The sequence below is a fragment of the Malaclemys terrapin genome, chromosome 4 (assembly GCF_027887155.1).
Source record: "Malaclemys terrapin pileata isolate rMalTer1 chromosome 4, rMalTer1.hap1, whole genome shotgun sequence".
In the NCBI taxonomy this organism is placed as follows: domain Eukaryota; kingdom Metazoa; phylum Chordata; order Testudines; family Emydidae; genus Malaclemys; species Malaclemys terrapin.
Window position 1 is genome coordinate 38,816,375 of NC_071508.1, and position 11,028 is coordinate 38,827,402.

General features: G+C 48.3%; 1 protein-coding gene across 2 annotated transcripts in view; it reads right to left on the reverse strand.

Moving 5' to 3' along the window:
- The window catches only part of SLC25A22 (solute carrier family 25 member 22), a 79,565-nt gene extending 73,892 nt beyond the window's left edge, over positions 1–5,673 (reverse strand). The window contains exon 1 of one of the 2 annotated variants that reach the window (XM_054026663.1): positions 5,600–5,673. The gene's annotated coding sequence lies outside the window, so the exon portion shown is untranslated. Of the gene's footprint in view, positions 1–3,446; positions 3,554–5,599 lie in introns of those variants that run through there. The other variant, XM_054026661.1, reaches the window with a different exon arrangement.
- Positions 5,674–11,028: the final 5,355 nt, after the last annotated feature.

Genomic DNA, 11,028 nt, shown 5'->3' on the forward strand with positions numbered 1-11,028 from the left:
TTGCCAAGGCAGTTGGAGCCCCCTCCCTCTCATCACAGCTGCCTCACCAAAGTGTGCCATTTCTCCACAGCTGCCACCCGCTTGGTAATTACCCCAAAATAGAGAGAGATTTTGCATCTTCAGCTAGTCCTAGGGGATGAAGTCTGGGTTGGGCTCTTAGCCCAGTGAAGATTCATCCGAGTCTGCAAGATGGCCACCATCGGGGACAACACAGGTATTGAATCGGGGAGTTCCAAAGACTCAGGCTTTGGGATTTACAACTTGAGCTGTAGACAGGGCCAGGTCCAGGCACCAGCCTACCAAGCATGTGCTTGGGGCGGCACCTGGAGAGGGGTGGCCCTCCCCCGCCACGCTCCGGCCGGGGAGAGCGGGGCCCCGGGCGGGCTCACCGCCCTCCCCTCCGGAAGGCTTTTTTGTCTGGGGTGGCAAAAAAAGCCAAAGCCGGCCCTGGCTGTAGAGCCAGATTTTCAGGCTTGCACATGTCATCCCCTGTGGCTGGGCAAGGATGAGGGGGATACATAACATCCCCGTGTAACACCTGAATGCACCCTCCCAAGGGTGGGTGATCGATTGGTCACTCCCTCTCTGTGGGACCTCTCCAGTTCCCTGGGGTTATTTGGTTGCAGTGAAAAGATGATCACTTGATATTTCTGAGATTTTAATAATTATCTATTTTAAATTATTTGTGCAGCCAGAACACATTCCAGCAAGACTACTCCATGTAGTAAGCACTGTGCTCCATCCTAAGCACCACTCCTGTGAGTAAGTGTGGACGGACCCTGCATCACTTATTTTCAGGTGTCAGCTCTCATCTTTCACTCCACTCCAGCTCTGCACATTTCCCCTCTGCTTTCTCTTCTGCTGCCCCAACTCCAGAAACCTCCCTCTCTGCTTGGCCTCCCTCTGAAGAATTTCACAATACTCAGCATGACAGATGTTATGCAAGAGTTATTGTATATGCATGTGAAATATGAGGCTTGTACCCTAGTGCACTAGAGATCAGTGAAGTTCTCCTTAGAGATGGGCCTGAATCAATGCCCCAGACCCAAACAGCTCCCAAACTTTGAGGACATATAAAAATCAAAACATTTACCTCAAGCCCCTCTCTAGCTAGGACACATGCCAAGGTATCATTGCATAGATAGAAATCTAGAACATGGGATCAGACAAAACACAAGACCTATTTCCATGCTCACAAACTTCGAGTCCTTTGCACTGACCAGGAAATCATGCAAATGTTACCCATTGCCAATATCCAAATGAATGGGAAGGGCAGTAAGGGAAGCGAATGGGCCTGACAGATTATCAGTCATTTGTACAGTGTTTGGTTAACCAAACACTGTACATATCCCTCATGCGATGATGACAAGAAATCTGATGAGGTCTCTGGTGTCTTGATAGGATATTAAGAAGGTTGCTAGATCTAAAAATTGACCATTGATGTTACTGGACAATACTCCCATGCTGTAGTTCTTCTAAAGTCTGGATTTGATCCATATTTTACCTCCCCCTGCAAATAATGGAATCATTGTGATTCTCCACATAAGCAGCCTTACTCTAAGTCCCGCTGTAAAACAAACTGGCCCATACATATGGTGATAAGAGATAACATGACTTATTGGCTTGGATTTTAATGCAAATAAAATAATGCACAGCTGAAATCCTGAAGATAAGAACTTCAGTGTGGGGCAACTGTCAAAGGAGGTAAATCCCAATTAAAGACTTGTACTTACTTTCTGGGGCATAGGTTAGAATAACTCTTTTTGTTAGGAGTCTGCTATGGCCTTGCTTTCAAGGCTACCCAGCTGAGCTAACCCAGTACGCAGCAAGTCTAGAGAAACTAGCTAATGTCAGAATCCTCTCACATAAGATTCTGAGGGATCTGTTATTTACCACTTTATTTTGATGATCCATTGAGTGTCTATTTGCAGACAGCTTTATTTAAAGCTATCTGCAGAGAGTAACATTGATCAGAATCATTGCAGTTGCAGCCTGAAATAGCAGCAACCATCATGCTGTTATTTGTATTACAGTAGTGGTTAGATGGATATAGTAGTGGCTCAGAGATTGATGCACCTTTGTACAAAGGGCTGCGCAAACACACACACACACACACACTGTAGTAAGAGACGGCCCCCGCCCCAAATAGCTTACAATCTAAATGGGCAAGGCAGAGAACGGACAGGAGGGGAACAGGCACAGAGAGTGAAGCAACTCACCCAAGGACACACAGCAGGTCAGTAGAAGAGAACAGAACCCAAGTATCCTGAGTCCCAGACCAGGGCTTCTATCCACTGGGGAATTTAAACAAAAGAGATAAACCAAGTAAATGCTCCTTGCACTCTACCCTGAAGTTTGCTAGACTGCAGCAGACTGTCAGGGTGTATGAATTAAAAAGGTAAGAAATCTTGATTGAAAAAGGCTGGGTGCTTTGGAAAGTTCAGTTTATATAACTACACACACAGCCACAGTCTTAATGTGTTAGAAGTCAGAAGAAACCAACATCCACCTCTGGCACTTACTGCCTTTTTCCATCAGTCCACAGAGAGACTTACAAACATTCATTAATTAAGCTTCATCACCACACAGCTGAGATAGATCAGACCACAAATTAGTCATTCCCAACTCACTGATGGGGGACCTGAGGCCCAGGGAAATGAAGGGACTCACCCAAGGTCACAAAGCAAGTCAGTGTCACATCCAGGAACAGAAACCCAGAGTCTTACCTCACAGTCCCTGCCACAACCACTGGGTACCTTCCAGACACCCAGTGAGTGCAAAACTACAGGAACAAAGCAACAAATCAGGTCTTGGAATATGCAACACTCAACTCACTGGTTTCCTCTCATCTCTTGCGGGTGTGGGGTGGGGGAAGCAGCTTTGGGAAAGAAACAGCAACATGAATTTGCCCAACTTTCCAGTACACCATGGGTTAGCCACACAGACTGGGGGTAAGGAGGGGTGTCCCAGTGACACCTCCGCCTCACTGAAAATGCTACTGCCCTGGAGCAGACAGGTAGAGATGCAGTTCAAGGTAAAGCAAGACACGTTTACAAAGAGGGGGCATGATGCAACAAATTGGGGTGGGGGTACCTCGAGTGGAGCTGGGGGAGATTATGCCCCCACCTCGTAATAGTAGAGGAGTTCATTGCAGCCAATAGCATGTAAGCGCACTGTTTCTCTCTGCATTACAGAGGGAGAAAGGGCGCACACACACACAGGCAGCCTAATCCCGGCTGCAGGCCAATGCACAGCGAAGGGGCACTCGCAAACCCTAGTGCATTTGCACAGCATTGAGCGCGGCGCTCCCCCAGGCGAAGGCAGACGCCGGGTCCCAGTGCTGGCGAAGGGGAGACTGGAAAAGGGACGGCCTCCCACACCCCGACCTAACCGGTATCCCTGGGGAGGCTGCGGAGCCGTAGGGAGAGGCGTTCAGTGGCACTTACCGGGCTCCCCGCGAGCCGCTACTCTGCTTCTGCCTGGGATGGGGAAGCAGCCGCCGTCTCCCTGTGTCCCTTTCGCTGGCTTTCCCTTTAACTGGCGCAAAGCAGGATGTCTGCACGGTTCCTTTCCCAGCCCCACAAGGCAGCTCGCCCCTGCCCCCTTTGGCCGCTGTGCAGAGCTACAACCTCCCTCCCTCTGTTCTAGTCCCCAGCAGGAGGTTTCACGTGAAATCGTCCACGTCAGTAGAAAGTCTCCATGACTAAACCACTGAGCTATCCCTCCCACACACCATGGGTATTACTGCTGCTGCAATAGCACGAGACTGCTAACGCCACCCGCAGGCCTCAGGGATGAGGTTAGAGCCCCCCAGCCCCCGGGACATGGTCCTTGCCTTTCCGAGAAAAGGGGAAAATCAGCTTCCTTTTCTGCAGTCACTTTGGCAGAAATGTTCATTGCAAAGGACAGGGTATTTATGAACAAACAAACAAGGCTACTGAATGGCACAGCAGACGGGGCTCAAGCTATGGAGCCTGAATTTCAGAGGGGCAGAGCACCCTCACTAGGGCTGGGTCAATCATGGATTTTTCAGTTCGCTGGCCAGTCTAAAAAGTCGGGAGAGGAAACGTGTGTGCCAGGCCCAACAAAACATTGTGTTTCGATTTTGGCCATTTTAAATGTTTTTGATTTATATTAAAATAAAAATTAGATTTCAAAAGAAATGTCATTTCAACAACAAAAACCCCATTTTGCTTCAAAGATGTCCACGTGAAACAACGTGGAACTCTTGACACAAATTTGCAAAACGTTTGCGGATCACCAAATCTGCATGTTGTTTTTCCAAAAAATAAGTTTTGTCCCCAAAATGTCACTCAGCTCTACTTGCAGCCACGTACTACATAAGGAGAACTTGCGCTGACCATCCATGAGGATAAACAGTCCCTGCAAGGTGCGCACAGCAACGGGGAGCATAGGCCACTAGCTCCATGGAAATGGGGGGGGGGTGTCCACCCTGCAGACCTCTCCCCACCAGGGCACAGATTCAGCAGCAAGGCTACACTCAACCTGACACAACACAAGAGACGGGCCTGCCCTAGAAACACCTTCCCCTCGGTGCCGGAGATAGCAAGCAAGAGGGACAGAGTCTCACACACATGCCCGGCCCCCCAAGCAGTGATTTATGTTGCTCCCAATACCCTAACTGACATACCCGCTAGGGACCACTCCTGGAGAGGAGTCAAGTATCAGGGGGTAGCCGTGTTGGTCTGTATCTACAAAAACAACAAAGTCTGGTGGCACCTTAAAGACTAACAGATTTATTTGGGCATAAGCTTTCATGGGTAAAAAATGCCTCACTTCTTCAGATGTTGCAAGTGAGGTTTTTTTACCCACGAAAGCTTATGCCCAAATAAATCTGTTAGTCTTTAAGGTGCCACCAGACTCCTTGTTGTTTTTGTGGATACAGACTAACACGGCTACCCCCTGATACTTGCTCCTAGGAGGTAATCATAAGCGTAGAGCTAGAAGGGACCTAGAGAAGTCAAGTCCATCCCTCTGCCCTGAGGCAGGACTAAATAACCCTTCATGACATAAAAACCACCATGTCCCAACAAAACATCAGCAGAGTGTGACAAGAAGACCTATCCAGCTGTTGCAACATAGTGTCTGGAGCCACTCATCACTGTCAAGGCTCTTCAAGGGTTCTCCCAACAAAGCACTATCCCTTTAAGAGCCGGATAGGATGGGATCAAGAGGTATCCGCCCCAAAAATCGAGACACTAGGTGGTCTCCGTGCCATTACAGCAGAACGCAGCCAGGCTGTATCTTTGGGGGAGTGACAAGAAACAGTAACTAGCCTCTCAGCAGTCACAGGGTACAATCCTCTTAAAGAAACAGCACTGAAAGCGAACACGTGCGTACACACCCACACAGAGAGATAGCAAACCCCTTGCAGGAAAGCGAACCTTCCTTTTGGTTTAGCAGAAGCCGCCCAGGGAGGTAACAGAGGCACCCTAGGGGGAAGAAGGCGGGCTGGGCTCTCTCGTTTGAAGTAGCTCTTCCTGCTCGCTCATCCTGTGCTTTCCCTCTGACAAAAGCACGGGGGGGTTCAGATGCAACAGTTCGCTCACTCAGAGCCTTCAGAGCGATCTGTACTTACACTGGGAGCATGTGTCAGACTCTGGCTGGATTCAGACTCCCCACCAACGCGGGGTTGAGTCATATCGCTGCAGCATCAGAAAGGCTGAATACCTGCCGCTGCATTCTTTCTTGATGAGTCACTTTCGTGCACTCCTGCCAGAAAGCACCCTTTCTGGCTGCAAAAGTGGGTGGTGCCCAGATTAGCATAGGCTGGGAGAGAGTGACTCACAAATCGGCTAAACGCTGCCTTTCGCTCATCAGCAGCACCTGTGGAACTAGTACTCTACAGCCAAGGCGGCATCTGTACAGGCACCTTACTCAAAACAGGTGGTTTAGCTGAACCCACGTTGAGAAGTAGCTCCTGACTCCAGTTAATAAACACTTTTCCATCAGATGGTCAGAAATCAGTGTTTTCAGGTAAAGCACTGAGAATATTATTGTAGCGAGGGGTTGAGGGATGAAATGAACTGAGAACAAATCAACTCATTGCTTTCAGTGCGGTCTCTTGTACAAATCCCAGATTTCCTTGATACATTGTCTTATTTAATCAATCAATTTCTCCTGTACCAATCAGCATGATTTCTTAGCACCATCCAAGCAGGAGCTGGGCCAGCCTAAAGGGAAGAACAGGCTTGTGATTAAAGCACTGAATGGGACCCAGGTAACAGGTTCAATTTCTGGCTTTGCTGCCGACTTCTGGTGTGACTCAGGCAAGTCTTCAAAGGTATTTGGTGCCTAATCCTGTAGAAATCAATAGGAGTTAGGTGTCTAAATACTTTCAGGAATCTGGCTTTTAGTCCCTCTGTTTCCTATCTGTAAAACGGCCTCCATCTCTCCTTTCTATTTAGAGGGTGGGCTCTTTGGGTCCAGGACTGTCTCTCATGATGAGTATGTGTAACACCTGGCATTATGGGGCTCTGATCACAGTCAAGATCTCTGACTGCTACTGTAGTACAACTAATAATGCTATGGCCATCTTCTCTGCAGCTCCTTCATTGAGGTCTTATTTCACAGGCAGATCTCTACGGGAGAAGGAAAACTCGCCAGCCAATGTGCCATTGACTCTATTGTGGGAAAGTTTTGCCAAGAAATGCTTTTTGCAACTAAAGACCCGATCCAAATGCCATGCAGGTCTTGAATGGGATTGGGATCTAGCACTAAAAGTGGCAAGACATGAAGTCAACCTGATATCCTGCAGTAGGGAGTTCCACAGGTTGGCATCCTTCACTACAAAAGCTTTCCCCCAGCTCCTGGAAGCTTCACGCTGGCTAGCCAGAGTGTCCCGGTTGATCCTGGTACTGTTGATTTGAGGCGGAGAGTCTAGTTCTGTGAACTGTTCAGGTATAGAGACCAGAAAAAATTAAATGGCAGGTTCCTGAATAGCACCAGTTTATTCTGAGTAATAAGCAATAAATCCTATCTTGACTGATGGGACTTAGTCACCATTTCAATAGGGAAGAGAGCATCTAGGGAGTCCTTCTCCTCCTTTCCCCATGGGCAAACCTGGGGTGAATTTAGCCTCTTATGTTGCAGTATAAAGGATCTGGATCTCCCCCTCATGGAATTCCTCTGGGTATCACAGGGCTGATATAACAGCCCTTCACTGCTCCCCCCTTGTATTCTTGGTAGTGAGGTGTCCTGGGATATAGCCAGACTGCTCTGACCTCCAGCTGTTCTGGGCTGCTGGATGATCCTGTGGGGGCTGTTGTAGCCCAGGCATGCATTACAGCAGCTCCTGGGGCTGATTTGGCCCTGGCAGCCCCAGAATTACAAAGATGCAAACATAGCACAAAGCTGTCTTCTCCTGCACTGCCACATGCACCACCAGCCTGGGCTGTGCCTCCTGAGACGTGCAGCTCAGAATCAGGGCCTACAACTGTGAACCGAAACACTGATCTCCTACTTGATGGTACAGAGCATGTTCTCACAGCACTGAAATCCATGAGAGTTACTCAGACCCTACAGTAGGAGAATTCTAGCCTGGAGACACAGCACTCAGGGTTTGTCTCTATTTCAGATCTGTTTACAGAGGACACTACATATTTAACCTAGACTCTTTAGGACAGTGGTGGGCAAACTTTTTGGTCCAAGGGCCACATCTGGGTGGGAAAATTGCATGTAGGGCCATGAATGTAGGGCTGGGGTAGGGGGTTGGGGTGCAGAAGGGGGTGTGGAGTGCAGGAGGGGGCTCAGGGCAGGGGGTTGGGGTGCAGAAGGGGGTGTGGAGTGCAGGAGGGGGCTCAGGGCAGGGGGTTGGGGTGCAGGGTGTAGGAGGGGTTTGGGGTGCAGACTCCAGCCCGGCCCCGCTTACCTCGAGCGGCTCGGGTGGCAGCAGTGTGCAGCAGGGCTAAGGCAGGCTCACTGCCCTGACCATGCTGCTCCCAGAAGTGGCCAGCAAGGCCGGCAGTGGCTCCTGGGGGTGTGGTGGGGTGGGGCAGGCGACTCCACCGCATTCTGCCCTCGCCTGTGGGTACCATCTCCGAAGCTCTCATTGGCTGCGGTTCCTCATTCCCAGCCAATGCGGGGGGCGGTGCCTGCAGGCGAGGGCAGTGCACTAAGCCCTCTTCCCCCCTCTTCCCAGGGGCCACAGGGACATGGTGGTGGCTGTTTCCAGGAACGGCGTGGGGCCAGGGCAGGCAGGGAGCCTGCCTTAGCCCCACTGCACCACAGGGCTGGTAATCCCACAGGCAGGCTTGAAAGTCCTGACGGGCTGGATCCGGCCCGCGGGCCGTAGTTTGCTCTCCCCTGCTTTAGGAGTACCTTCTGTGGCTAAGACTTGGCTCCATTTAGCCCACCCACCTCTTAATACCTGCCCTGAAAATTCAGTCATGCTTTGCCAAACCCACAGATCAGTGTTACAAAGGTCAACTACTATCCAGTAAATCTAATTTCAATCCCTAGTAAAATAACAGAACAAATATTAGGAGAAACAAACCTGTAAACACCTGTAGAATAATGAAACCATCCTTATGGCAAAATTCATAACCTCTGGTCAATCACTGAAAAACTTCTTGTCTCCTGAACCAATGTGCCTGTGTCACACATTGCTCAAAGGCTCCCTGGGACAGATTTTGCTGTCAATTCCACTGGTATAAACCGAGAGTGATGCCAGTGGGACCACTTCAGATTTGCACTGCTGTCACCGACATTGGAAGCACCCTCTTGGTCCGTAGAAGTCAGAAGTGACTTTTGTTTTTCTTCAGTCAGTTAACTGGTGACACACTGGGATGACTGGCCACAGTGCTTAATTTGTAATGAAAGAGGTGCCGGGGCTCAGCCGTGACACAAATTAAACACTGACTGGCAGATCAGGTGGCTACCTTACCAAGAAGGTAGATTTACTTTTTGCAACTCTCCTGAATACCAGTTTCTTTTATGATGCCAGAGATGGTGCTAAGTCGTGTTTAGCAAGTAAAGTTTTCTGTTGATTTTTCCTACTTTTAATTGGAACAGATGGAGTTTGATTTTCTCACACTCATTATGTGTTGAGAATAACAACTCTTAGATCAGTGCTGAGTAGGCGGAAAGGAGTCACCATACAGCCCTGCAAATGCTCTTGCAGTCTGGACTTGGCTATATAGAAATGCAGCTTGGATGCAGAGCAAAGACAATTGGTACATGAGGTATTGATTAGACCCCCATCATGTGATGGACCTTCAGCTGGTGAGCAATACGCAGCATGCGCTTCAGAAGCACAAATTGCTTCAGAAGCACAAATGATGCCAGACAAATTGGATTGCTTTTTCAGATAGAATTGCAAAGGCTCACTGTACCAAATGCCTTACTGACACCCAAGCTATATTCCATCCCCTGGCCCTGCATGCCTGGTTCTCTGCTTAGCTATACCAGTCAGTGCAACTCCATGGGCAGTGGATTTACTCCTGATTTACACCTGTGGAAGTGAGAGCAAAAATCAGTCTCTGTGTCTTCTCAAAACCTTACCTCTACAATTAATTCTGCTGGCACTGTCACGTGGATTGAAAACTGAGTGAATGAAGGCAGAGCTATAAACAGCAATGTATCAAGGGAGCTGCAGCAAGCCTAGATGTCAGGTCCTGTTTTATTTACCATCTTCACTAAGAGGGAGTGAAACAGCATGTTAATGACATTCAGAGTTGATGCTGAATTTAGTGGTGATGTGAACAGAGGACAGAGAAATAGTACACAGGGACTTTGGGTTTGAACCCATACCCACTGAAGTCATTCTAAATTCTTCCCATTAATGTCCCTGGGCTCTGCACTGGGCCACCAGTAAGGGTCAGACATGGGGACATGAACTAAGAAACTAGCAGAGCTGCTCAAAAACCGGGAACATTTTTGTGAGAAAGTTGTCCCTTCTTTTTTATTGAAAAGTGTTGAATTTTGAAAAAATTTCCACCAGCCCTAGAAAATAAGCCTTGGTGTGGGAGAATATGAGCTACCATAGCAGCAGGAAAATAGCTGCAAGGCTAGACGGGCAACAGGAAGGAGGGATCTGAGGTGAGCACATAATGGACTGCAAATATTTGAGATGGTGACACACAAGGGAGCAAGAGGAGTTAGTTATCATAAAAAGCGTATGGGCAGAAGTGATGGGAGGCTGTTAAGAACAGGAAAACATAGGTCGGGCAGAGCATGAGAAAATATAGTGTAGAGACTGTCGTGCATAGGCAGAGTCTCACTCTAGAGCAGGGGTAGTCAATAGGTGGACCACGGGCCAAATCGACTACCAGAAACTTTTGAACAGACTGTAAAAAATCTTTTAATTTATTTATCATGATAGTTGTTGTTTTCTCTGGAGTCTGGATCTTGACTGTACCTTGAGCAAGAAATTTGGACCTTTCCCAAAAAAATAATGGACTGCCCCTGCTCTAAGGCTGGATGGCCTTCTGGTTAAGGCCCAGGGCTAGGACACAGGAGATCTGGGTTTAAGTCTTACTCTGCCACAGATTCTCTGTGGGACTTCACCCAAATCTCTGTGTCTCAGTTCCCCATCTGCAAAATGGAGATAACGCTTCTGTGCCCATTTTGACTATAAGAGCTTTGGGGCAGCCCAGTCTCACTCCATGTATATAAAGTGCTTAGTGCCAGTCTTGGTTGGTACCACTAGGTGTTAATGCAATCACAATACTATTCTTAATGGTCCTAGGACATGGTGTTTATAAACCAATGACCTATTATGTTTTTTTCCATCTCTGATTTGTTTGTTGCTGTAACAAGTGGGTACTGGGACTCAGCCTGGGAGTACTGGTACTGGGGTATATTTAGTGTTGCTTTCACTAGACAGCCCTGTTCCAGAGCAAACTGAAGTCACATTACAATACAGCATAATATTACAAATTGGAAGAGAGACTTCTATGGCCCAAAGATATTGATGTAGGGCACAGGGCAAATGGTCACCACCTGTCCATCTTCCGCAATTTCCTGCTCTGTAAACTGCAGCTAATATCCGATTTTACAAAGGTGTTG